An 11,822-nucleotide genomic window follows, 5' to 3' on the forward strand; every position below is an offset into this window, starting at 1 on the left:
AAAAAAAAAAAAAAAGAAAAGAAAAGAAAAAGGAAGGAAGGAAGGGAGGAAGAGAAATGCTTTGGCCTGGACTCACATCTGATCACAACTCACTGGCGAGAATTAGTCGCATGGCCCCACCCACCACAAGGAGGTAGAGAGGTTAACCCTACTATACATGAGAGTTGAAGAGCCAGAAATATTTGATGAACGGGACTGATGACCCACTTGCATGGTTGTGGGAATACAGTGAGAAGTGCAATGAAATCCATCCACGTTAGCCATTAAAACTGTTACCTTGTAATTCTGTTTTCCTTTTGTATTTACCCTTACGATTTCCTGTGACGTCCACATCAATTCCACCTGCTTACAGCTGCAGGGAAATGGACTTGCGGAGATTCACACAATGAACCAGTGGCTGGACGGAAGGAAGGAAGGGAGGAAGAGAAATGGAAGGAAGAGAAATGGAATGGAAGAAATGGAAGGAAGGAACCAATGGCTGGAAGGAAGGGAGGAAGAGCCCCTCCTACTATATGGGGAGGAAGAAATGGGGCTTTGCCCACCTAACGTTCTCTGTGAGTGTGTTGACTGACAGTGTGATGGTCTTTTGAGGAAGCCTGAAGCCTCTGCCCTCCTCCCAAAGCTGGTCTCTGGCCTTTCCAAGCCCTTCCCGCCCCGCCAGAGTGGAGAGCCGAGGGCGTGGAACAATGAGAAGCCTGTACCACCCTCCAGGACCGGAGTCCGAACATTGCAACCATTCCTACGCAGGGACCCTGCACATTCCTGCCTCTTGTCCTCCTGTTCTGGGCCTGGCCCAGATACACCCACCATATCCTGACAGCTCCCAGATGGTGGGAAAGGAAAGCTCTCAGGACTCTGCAAAACCCCCCCAAACATTTAAAAACCTGCACAACAGTTGTTTGGGTTTTTTTCCCCTGGCCCCCAGGAAGGCTCTGAGCCATTCTAAAATCTTAGCATCTAAGCAGATGGGTAGCCCCTGGCAGGACTTCCAGAGACCAGCCCATTCATTCAAAAAGCATGCTTTCATGGAGGCCCTGCCCAGTGCCAGGCAGGGTGTGGTCTGAGATGAAGAGGCACCATTGCTGCTCTCTACAGACATACGAACAAAATCACACTACGAGATTAGGGCTGTAATGGGGAAAGCTACTCGTGGGGTCAGGGAAGTCTTCCTGGAGGAGGCAAGCAATTGGAAAGTCATCAGGTTCTCTCCTTGGATCTAAACCTTACTTGAAAAACCACCTTCTGCTCAGCCTCCCCTCCCACCACTTACTCACTGACTTACTCACTGACATTCTGTGCTTCAAACACATGGTACCACTCACAGGTGTTTTTTGTTTTGTTTTGTTTTTCATGTTTATTCATTTTTGAGAGACCGAACACGCACGAGCAGGGGGAGGGGCAGAGAGAGGGAGAGAGAGAGAATTCCAAGCAGGCTCCACGATGTCAGTGTAGAGCCTGATGCGGGGTTCAATCCCACGAACCTAAGCTGAAATCAAGAGTTGGACGCTTAACCGACTGAGCCACCTAGGCGCCCCACCACTCACAGTTTCCAGCGAGGACGGGGTTCTTTCAAGCCTCTAAGGGTCTGCACTTGCTGACTCCTTTTCCCCTTAGGGAAAACTCTTATTCAGCCTTCAAAACCCAGCTGAGTGATTATATCCTCCAGGAAGCTTTCCTTGACAAACCCCATCCACGAGAGTAGGCATGTCTTCGGTTGTCTTCAGTTTCTCGTACATACTTCTCTTGCTGCAATCACACTTTTGTAATTCGTTTACACATCTGTCCTCCCCTCCAGTTTGTGAGCTCCTTTGATACAGAGACTTCTTCTTCTTCGTCATTGTATTCTTGGTGCCAGGCCTAGTGCTGGGGTAGAGCAGGTATGTGACATGCCTCTGTAGGGCCTTAACATTTGCCACAACCAGTGGGGCAGGCGAAGCAGGGATAAGGAAATAACTGGCAGGTTGTTTTTCCATGGAGAACCTGCCATGAGGTGAGCACAATGCCAGGCACTGGCAGTGGACATTTATCTAGGCTTTAATCACCTGTGGTTCTCAGTGCCTGGCACACAGAAATGCTCGGTGAATTCACGTGTGTGTCCGAGAGCCAAGGAAGCTTGCCCAAGGACGTGCAATGTAAATGGACGGTTTTATAGGATTTACTATTGTCAGGTCCTGACCTCAAGATGCTCCCAGTGCAGTCCTCTAGCATGCCCTGGCAGATGAAAAAATCTGTCTTCGTGCACTGGCCTCTTTCTGTAGGCTCTGCTATCTGGGTCAACCCTCCCCCTTGTAAAAAATGCTGAGAATGCAGTTTGTTGTGTCAACATCCCATATGAGACATTTCTTTTTAGTATCTAGAACCAGAAATTTGTCTTTCGTGAAGATTCAGTCTCTCCCTTCTGTCACATAAAAAGAAAAAAATGACCTCTTTGTGTTTCTTCTTTCCCTCTGGCTGCCAGGAAGCTCAGAGATAAGTAATAGTATGACAGCATGGGTGAGAGTTGGAACGCTTCCTTCTCAACCCCATGTATCTGTGGCTTCTTTAACAGAAATCTTCTTGTGTTCTTTATGAGAAGAGCAGGTGTAAATAAACATTTATGTAAGAAGCCCTGGGAACTGGGAAAGGGCCCAGGTTTAAGAGCAGGAGACCCTCTCTGAGCCTCAGCCTTCTCCTCGGCAGCCCTTGTACAGAGGCAGACGTCCTCTGAGAAGGATTGGCCACTGCCCAAGCCTCACGTGGGGTCACAGTCAACGTCCTCCCTGCCGAGGTTATGAGTTTATAACCTTGAACACATTCACTCTTCTGACCCGGTGTGGCCAGAAGTTTTTTTATTTATTTTTTTGTCTTTTTTTTTTTTTTTCAAGTTCATTTATTTATTTTGAGAGAGACAGAGACAGTGCAAGTGGGCTGGGCGGGCAGAGAGAGAGGGAGACAGAGAATCCCAAGCAGGCTCCGTGCTGCCAGCACAGAGCCCAATGCAGGGCTCAAACCCACGAAAACACGAGATCATGTCCTGAGCCGAAACCAAGAATCAGATGCTTAACTGACTGAGCCACGCAGGTGCCCCCGAAGTTTTATTTTTGAAGAGGAGTCGGAAAAAGATTTTTCACGTGAAATCTCCTGCCATAAATGTTGCCAATTAATTTTCTTTCTTTTTTTTTTTTTCTCCAAAACACTGTGGTGGGTAACACAACAATCTGGCTGTAGGCCGGGTCTAGCCTGAGGTCCTCCCAGGCCCAGCCAGTCCAGCCCAATCCACGTCCAACAGAGCCTTTTTGGTGTGTTTGGACTGGGGGTCAGGGGGCAATTTACATGATTTCTGCTGAACTCTCCCCTCTGCCAACACCCAAGAGAACTGCCTTGTTCTGAGATGACCCCAGCCTGGGGCCATGTTGGTCCAGGTGGGCCCTGACCCAAGCTGGGCCATACACGGGACACTGCCCCAGCCTTGGATGACTGGTTTAAAATAGGCTTCTGACCTAGAATGAGCCAGTGAATCCCTCCCGTGAGATACTTGGGCTTGAGGCCAGAGAGAGGGACAGATAACTGACACCGATGGCTGGAGCGGGTAGGATATCAAACTTGGACAGCAGAGGGCCATGATCGGGGGGTCAGGTGGTGACTCACTCATGAAATAGGTGTGCAGAAGCAAGAATAAAAAATGGTGTGAGAAATGGGGCGCCTGGGTGGCTCAGTTGGTTAAGCGTCCGACTCCTGATTTCACCTCAGGTCATGATCTCACGGTTCATAAGTTCGAGCCGGCATTGGGCTCTGTGTGGACAGTGCAGAGCCTGCTTGGGATTCTCTCTCTCTCCCTCTCTCTGCCCCTCCCCTGCTCATGCTCTCTCTCTTTCTCTCAAAATAAATAAATAAATTTAAAAAAAAATTTTTTTTCTTAATGATGTGAGTCTGAGTGCCTGGTTCTCGTTGTCCTGACGTCTGCTACTTTCCTGTCCTGCAGGGTCTGAACACCCCAGTGTCCTCATGGAAACTTCCCCTTCTTACCCAAGCCAGTGGAGTTGGGATCTATGATGTTTCTTGCACTCATGCACAGGGCATGTGCTTGGGCCCTTTCTGGTCCTGCCTCTGACCAGCGCTGGGAGACAGTTTTCTGATAAATAAATAGCGCTGAGCTTCTAGCCCTGGTGCCCCGGCTCTCAGCCCCAGGCCTCACACCTCTGCTCACTTAGCTCATGAAATCCAGAGCCTCAGAAGATAAGAAGTTTATCCCCCTCAGGGAAGGGAGCCCAGATACATTGGGGCTGGCCCAGCCAGAGAAACTGAGGCAGATCGGGACCGGCTACCCGGTGGGTGGGGCTGGTCCCCCCTCCATTCTTGTGGGGGGTGATCTTTAAGGCCCTGGAAGGGCTCCACCCTCCAGTGGGTCCCCAGAGAGCCCACTCACCCGCCCACCTACTTCTGCCGCACCCTGCCCGCCCTGACAGCCAGATTCAGAGCCCCCACTCATATGCTCACCAGACTCTGGGCTTTCCTGTCCACCCTTCCCCTCCCTCATGCTGCAAACCCAGGTGGTGGAACCCTCTGGATGGCCTGGGTGGGTTCTTTCTCTCTGTACTTATTTCCTCCTCTGTAAAACATTCTCAGTCCCACTATTTTTCACCTGGCACGCGTTCCCTCTTTTAGGCAACTGCCACTGCCTACCCCTGCCCCCCTCCTCGGACCATGTGATCAGTAGGCTGACTGCCCCTGGCTGCCGTGGTGGGCACCAGAGCTGCCTGGCAATCGGGGCATCCCACGCCCTCAACTCATGTGCCCTGGGGGCCAATGCGAGTTCATCCCCTGAGATTTCACCGCAACAAGATGCATGCCCTCCCCTGAAATGAGGGCGCCAAGAGCTGTGGGAGCCTGGGACTCCCAGGGGAACCTTACCACCCGGTGGAGAATGCCCGCACAAAGGAAACCGGGACTGAGGGAGACAAAGAGACAGACGGAGAGATGGCATGTCCTGGCGACATCCTTGAGCCCTAGGGTTCCAGCCAAGTGTGAGTCTGGAACCGAACCCTTTTGTTTCAGCTGTTTCCACTTTGGTGTCTTGTGCCTGCACAAGGGCTGGGTGGCAGTGAGGGGCAGCCGCGTGGTCGGAGAGGGGGTGGGAAAATCTCTCCAAGCTGCAGAATGCCCTGCCGGAGGGGCAGGCACAGCAGGGCCGGGCTCGGGTGAAGCCAGAGACGCACCGAGGGCACAGGATTGAAGGGGGCACCTGGGTGTGAGCCCGAGACGCCTCTCTGGCCTCACCCCAGCCCGGCTCTGCAAGATGGTGTATACAAGACCCGGTTTGCCCCCTGAAGGAAGAGCAGCTCCAGCCCTCGAGGCCACCTTTGCCTTCCTTCGTTCCTTAGATGGGGCCTGTGCAAGAGTGAGCCCTGGTCTGGGGTCAGGATTTCTGGTCCAAATCTCAGCCCACGGCCCTGTGACCTCAGCAAATCCCTATGACGATAGAATGGTAGTTGTGTCCGTGTGTTCTCCCCCTTTCAAGGAGGCAGACGTTTGGGTTTTTGTTTGTTTGTTTTGAGAGAGAGAGAGAGAGAGAGAGCGCGCGCACGCACACACACACACACACACACACACACGAGCAGGGTACAGGCAGAGGGGGAGGGAAAGAGAAGATCTCCAGCAGGCTCCACGCCCAGTGCAGAGCCCGATGAGGGGCTTGATCTCAAGACTTGGAGATCATGACGTAAGCTGAAATCAAAAGTTGTGGGGCGCTTAACCGACTGAGCCACCCAGGCACCCCAAGGAGGTGGACTTTTTTTTAAAATTTACATCCAAGTTAGTTAGCATATAGTGCAACAATGATTTCAGTAGATTCCTTAATGCCCCTTCCCCATTTAGCCCATCCCCTCTCCCACACCTCCTCCAGTAACCCTCTGTTTGTTCTCCATATTTAGAGTCTCTTCTGTTTTGTCCCCCTCCCAGTTTTTATATTATTTTTGCTTCCCTTCCCTTATGTTCATCTGTTTTGTATCTTAAAGTCCTCATATGAGTGAAGTCATATGATCTTTGTCTTTGTCTGACTGACTAATTTCGCTTAGCATAATACCCTCCAGTTCCATCCACGTAGTTGCAAATGGCAAGATTTCATTCTTTTTGATTGCCCAGTAATACTCCATTGTATCTATGTACCACATCCTCTTCATCCAATCATCCATCGATGGGCATTTGGGCTCTTTTCATACTTAGGCCATTGTTGATCATGCTGCTATAAACATGGAGGTGCATGTGCCAAAAATAAGGAACACTTTATGAATTTGTGTGTCATCCTTGCAAAGGGCCCATGCTAATACTCTCTGTATCGTTCTAATTTTAGTATATGCACTGCCAAAGCAAGCACAGGAGGTGGGCCTTTTAAATGAACCTACAGCCCCCCAGCTAAAGAATATACTTCCCAGCCTCCCTTCCAGCTAGAAGTAGCCATATGACTAAGTATTGAGCAGTAGGATGTAAGGGGATGGGAGGGGGACGGCCATCATGGAGTGTCCTCCAAGGAAGGAAGGGGTCACACTTCCCTCCCTACCTTGCTGCTGGGGGTGCAAGCGAGCCCTCTGGATTTTGCCAACCAAGGCATCAGGCCAGGCACGGCGAATAGCCACAGAGAAGCACAGATCCCTGGACATGTGTGGAACCAGCCATCAGACCAGCTCCAGAAAACTTCCCATGAAAGGTGCTGTGAGAAAGAACATTCTATTTGGTTTAAGGCCCTGTTGTTTTCGCGTCTCTGTGCCTGAATCCATATCCTAACTGGTACTCTGCTTCATGTACTCCAGCTACTGGTTTGGTTGTCCCAAGTAGGGGGAGGGGGTGAGAGCTACTGGTTTCTAGTGGATGGAAACCAGAGATGCTCATTATCCCACAACACACAGGGCAGTCTCCCACAACAAAGAATGATCTGGGCTAGGGGCACTTGGGTGCCTCAGTCAGTTAAGCATCTGACTTCGGCTCAGGTCATGATCTCAGGGTTCTTGGGTTAGAGCCTCGAGTTGGGCTCTGCTCTGACAGCTCAGAGCCTGGAGCCTGCTTCGGATTCTGTGTCTCCCTCTCTCTCTGCCCCTCCCCCACTCACACTCTGTCTCTCTCTCACTGAAAATAAATAAAAATAAAAATAAAATTTTAATAAAAAAAAAGAATGATCTGGGCTAAAATGTCAATAGTGCTGCTGCTGAGAAATTACTTTACCTACCCTCTCTGAAATAAGTGTCCCCATCCCTACAAAGGGTTTTTTATGGCACTATTATGTGTTTTTTTTTTTTTATGAAGATCCAGTGAGATGACAGACATGACCCTACCTTCAGGAAAGGAGACAGTCCTGCAGAAATAGTCATGAAGTCTTTATTATTGCAAGAAACTAAGAGGGAAGCCCCAGAGGAGGAGAGTGAGACAGGCTGCTACTCGACATCCCAAATGAGGCAACAGTGTTCCACAAAGGAGGAGGGCTCCCTGGTGGGGTTGGGAGGGCAGGGGGATGGTGCTGGGGGCTGCAGTACAGGGCAGGGGCCTTGGGGAAGGAGAGAGTAGGGAAGCCTGGCACAGGGAGGGAGGTGAGAACCGCTGTGGGCAGCCTATCACAGGCTCGCCCTGTCCCCGCCACCTCCCGCCCTGCTTGGGGCCCCCGCTCTCCCTCTTACACATACACACCTGCCTGTCCCCCTCCCCACTCCCCCCTCCCAGACTCTCTCTCGTCTCTCTGTCTCTCTTTCACACACACACACCCCTCCGTCCTCTGTGGTCTCACCCCTCTGCACACCCCGTCACACACTCTCACCATTGCCAAGTCTGAGTCCAGAGGGGTGGGGCTGAACTGGAAGGAGCAGACACCCCTCCAAATAGGGCCTTTCCCTTGGGTCAGCTTTGAAGCCTGCCATGTGAGGCTGCAGGGAGGTTGCCTCCTCGGGTGGAGCGGGCTGTTGAGTGTCACCGGGGATTCAGTGGGGAAGTGGGAATCTAGACACTTAGGACAGGCAGGGGCAGCGGTGCCTGACTCCAGGCGAGGGGCGAGAGTGCTGGGCAGCACAAAGGCACTGGAGGCCAGCGGGGGATAAACCCAGAGCTGGGGTGGGCAGGTGTGGAGAGAACTGGCTTGAGGTGGAAAGCAAGCCCCGGGCCAGCAGCAGTGACACCTCAAGATACCCAGGTGCCCCTATCTCAGCAGGTGCAGCCAGTGTCCACCCGGGGCACCCAGAAGCTTCTGCCGGGAGGGCCCAGCTCCAGAGGGGTGGCCCGGAGGAGCAGACGTTGTCCTCTCTCTGCCTCAGGGTCTCCAGGCTGGGCGAGGCGGGGGAGGGCGCCCGGTGCCTGGCGCCGGTCAGCTCAGACCTCTGGGCCTCCGAAGGCCAAGTTGTCGCGGACCATCAGGGTCTTGCGGAGGTCACGGTCCACCAGGGGGCGCTGCATGCGCCACTTGTGCGCCTCCTGCAGGCCAGGCTCGAAGTAGTAGATGCAGGCGCCGAAGCCCACCAGGATGAGCACGGAGATGACCAGGTACACGGGCACGAACCAGTCCAGGAAGTGCGGCATCGCGGCGGCCTCAGCTGCCGAGACACGGGCGGTGAGTGGTGGCGGAGGCGCCCCTTGGCCCACCTGCCAGCCCGGAGGGAGGCGCGCAGGCTTCGCACAGCCAGGAGGTGTGAGCATCACCTTACAGATGGGACGGCTGAGGCCCAGGAGAGTGGAGGGCAGTGGCTCAGCAGCCTGCCCCCTGCCCCTGCCAAGAACAGAGCTGCCCCCATCACAGGGTGGGGGGGGTGGGGGGACCAGCTGGCTCCTACCCACCCTTTCAGAAGCTTATATATAACTGAAGGCCAGGCCTGGTTCAATCCCCTCTCAGGCATTATGTGCCCTCAGGCAAGTTGCCTAACCTCTCTGGGCCTCAGCATCATTGTCCCCTGTGGAAGGGGACACTAACAGAGCACCCAGTAAAGGACGACATGGGCTATGCCTCCTCCTTGCCACCCCTCCCGGCCCTGACTGTGCGGTCTCAGAGGCTGCTGCTTGCCAAGCCCTCACAGATGAGTGCGTCCCCAGCCACCCGCACATCCTGGCAGGATGTGGTTTGGTGAACAAACACCGAATCCCCAGGGGATCTCGTTGATATCAACAGGGTCTGCACAGGCTCTCGAATTCAGGCCCATGCCCCAAATCATAATTATAAGACTGTGGACACAAGCACCGGCCCCAAATCCTTGGGCCTTGAGTTTCCACATCTGGCAAGTGCGAATGAAAATAGCACCCACCTAGACCGTATGGCTGTTGTGACAGTTCAGTGGGTTAATTTATGTAAAATACTCAGATTTAGTGCCTGGCACATAATACGTGCTACCTCGTTGTTTGTTCTTACTCTCTGAGCCTCAGTTTCCCTAACTGTAAAATGGGGATAAGAAATAGGATCCATTTCTTAAGGTGGCTGCGGATGTTTAACAAGATAATGCCTAAAGAGCTTTGAGCACCAGGCTGCATCAGAACCAGCACTCATGTAACATTACCTATTATTTCCAGTGAACCAGTGGCAGGAAAGCAGGAACGTGAAGGGCAGCAGGTGCAAGGTGCCTCCTAAATGTTACATACACACAGACCCCTTAGAATGACCCAGAGATACCCACATCTGTGCTCTGCCAACCTCCCCAACCTCATCTCCTGGCCTACCTGGCATCATGTGCACCTATGTGCACCTGCGTATCATACAGTCTCTATCTTTCATATGCTTTCAGTTTCCCCGGAATCTCCTTTGTACTGTGTTCAGGTGGCAAACCTCTATTCGTACTTCAAAAGCCAGATCACAGACCATCTCTTACGAAATGGGATAAAGCAGGACCCATTAACTTACCCTCAAACCCTTCCTAAGGTATATAAAAGGAGTAGGGTGAGAAGCCCCACCTCTGCCTGCCCAAGCAGGGAGAACATTCTTAGAATGTGTTCACAAACCTTATACGGGACCTGTGGGGTAGGTGTTAATGGCTACATTTTACAGATGAAGAAACTGAGGCCCACACGGGTTCACTGACTTGCCCTGGGTTGTCCAACTGGAAGGGAACTAAGAGCTGGACCCTAAACCCCCTGAGATGGCCTGAGGTTTGAGTCCTGTGGGGTGGGTAAAGATCCCTGAGCAGAATGAAATGAGCAGAGGTCCCCCGTGGCTTCTGAGGGAGGGAAGAGAGGGGACAGATGGAGCGGCCTCCAGGACAGGGTAAAGACAAGCCCTAGCTCCTCAGACCTCTGTCTCCAAACCCCAGCTCCCCTTGTCCCATTACTTCCAGGTGGGTCTTCAAGGCGGGCTGTGACCCCGGGGTGGGGGCGGGGGGGGAGAGATGCTGCTTCCCAGGGGTAGCCATCCTGGGGCCCGCCCCTGGCCCCCCAGGTCCCCGTTGGCTATTCCGAAGCACAATGTCTCAAGGTGCCCTAGTCATGCCCTCCTAACCATCTGCCTTTCTGGAAAGCCAAAGAGTTCAGAATCGCTTGGCGTTGCCTGTTGAGGGGAAGTTGGGAAAGGGGGCTCCCAAGCAGGAAGGCTGCTCCAAACTAACCTGACTGAGGCCAAAAGATTCGTGTCCCACCCTTGGCTACAGGCAGGACCCCAGTCCCCCTGCAGCTTAAACATGAGAATGAGGAACTTGGGCAGAGTTGTAGCAATTTTGGCTGCAATGGTGTGAATCTGTGGACCCCAGCTTAGGGCCCCCCAACCTCTCTAGCCCTGCGATAAAAACCATTCTGGGGCAGACTGAGGACCCCTAGACCTTCTCCTGGTTGAGACAAATCACTCACTGGCTCTCTGTGTGACCTTGGGCTACTCCTCACCCTCTCTGGGCTTCAGGGTTCCCCATGCACAGTGACAAGGTGGGAGGGGGGGGGTTTCCAGATGATCTATAAGGAATTTTCCAGCCCCCACTCTAGCCAAAGTCCCATCCAGGACAGTGTGAGGGTCGTAGAGCCCCTCTTTCTGGCCCCCCCAAGGCATTGGCACTACTCGGTGCCCCTTCCCCCCCACCCCCTGCTTGTCCGCAGACCCACCTCACGACCTGCAGATGCCTGTTCCAGGGGCTCTGTGCTGAGCGCACCGCCTCGGCCTGAGCAGCTCAATGTCGGCCTGTGGACTCAGTCGTAGCTGCTGTCCCCAGAGACACTGCCATCTGCAGCGGCCCTGGGTGCTGGAGGCAGAGAAAGGGCGAGGCCACTGCCTCCCGTGGGAGACAGAGCTTCTCAGGCCCAGGACTCTGACGGGGCTGGGAGGGGGCAGTCCTGGGCTGGCAAGGCACACTGGTAGGTCTCCCTGCCCACCAGGAGACACTTCCCTCTGCCCCCGACCCTCAGGATGGCAGGAGGCGGGACGTATCTCAGCCAATCAGCAGCCTGGCAGAGCGAGGGCTTTATCCTCCGTTGCCCTGGCAACCAGCCTTCTCTTCTGGATCCCTCGCACTGTGCACGTGGTACAGAAATGACAGGGCAGGGTTGGGAGAATTCGGGGAGGAATGGAAACCACCCGGAAGGTTGCTGAGTCCCGTGGTTGCTGAGTCTGGAGAGGAGGGAACCCCAGCTGAGATAAATGGAAGGGTTTGGAGGCTTGCCGTTTGTGGGTAGGGAGAGATGAGGGTCCCTGGCAAGCGGGTGGGGACACAGAAGTAATGACAAGTAGAGCCAACAAGGGCCATATGTCATAGAGGAGAGAATCAATTCTGAGACAGGGACTCCAGACACATTGGTCCAATGTGGACACTGCTTCAGTGCTTTATTTATATTAATTCATGTATCCATCTTCCACGGTCACACAGCAAGAAAGTCACAATGCCACAGTCAGAGCCTAGCCCGGCCTTCAG

General features: G+C 53.3%; 1 long non-coding RNA gene and 1 other non-coding gene across 2 annotated transcripts; both read right to left on the reverse strand.

Annotated features, from left to right (window-relative positions):
* Positions 1-6,245: 6,245 nt before the first annotated feature.
* LOC121041178 (U6 spliceosomal RNA) lies at positions 6,246-6,350 on the reverse strand. The gene has a single exon (XR_005795603.1). It is a non-coding gene; the product is annotated as a U6 spliceosomal RNA (small nuclear RNA).
* Positions 6,351-7,325: 975 nt separating this feature from the next.
* LOC121040254 (uncharacterized) lies at positions 7,326-11,336 on the reverse strand. The gene is made up of 3 exons (XR_005795209.1): positions 11,020-11,336; positions 7,718-8,546; positions 7,326-7,653 (listed from the first exon to the last, which is right to left on the reverse strand). It is a non-coding gene; the product is annotated as an uncharacterized LOC121040254 (long non-coding RNA).
* Positions 11,337-11,822: the final 486 nt, after the last annotated feature.

This window comes from Herpailurus yagouaroundi, unplaced genomic scaffold (genome assembly GCF_014898765.1).
Source record: "Herpailurus yagouaroundi ecotype Mexico unplaced genomic scaffold, PumYag 182, whole genome shotgun sequence".
NCBI lineage: Eukaryota > Metazoa > Chordata > Mammalia > Carnivora > Felidae > Herpailurus > Herpailurus yagouaroundi.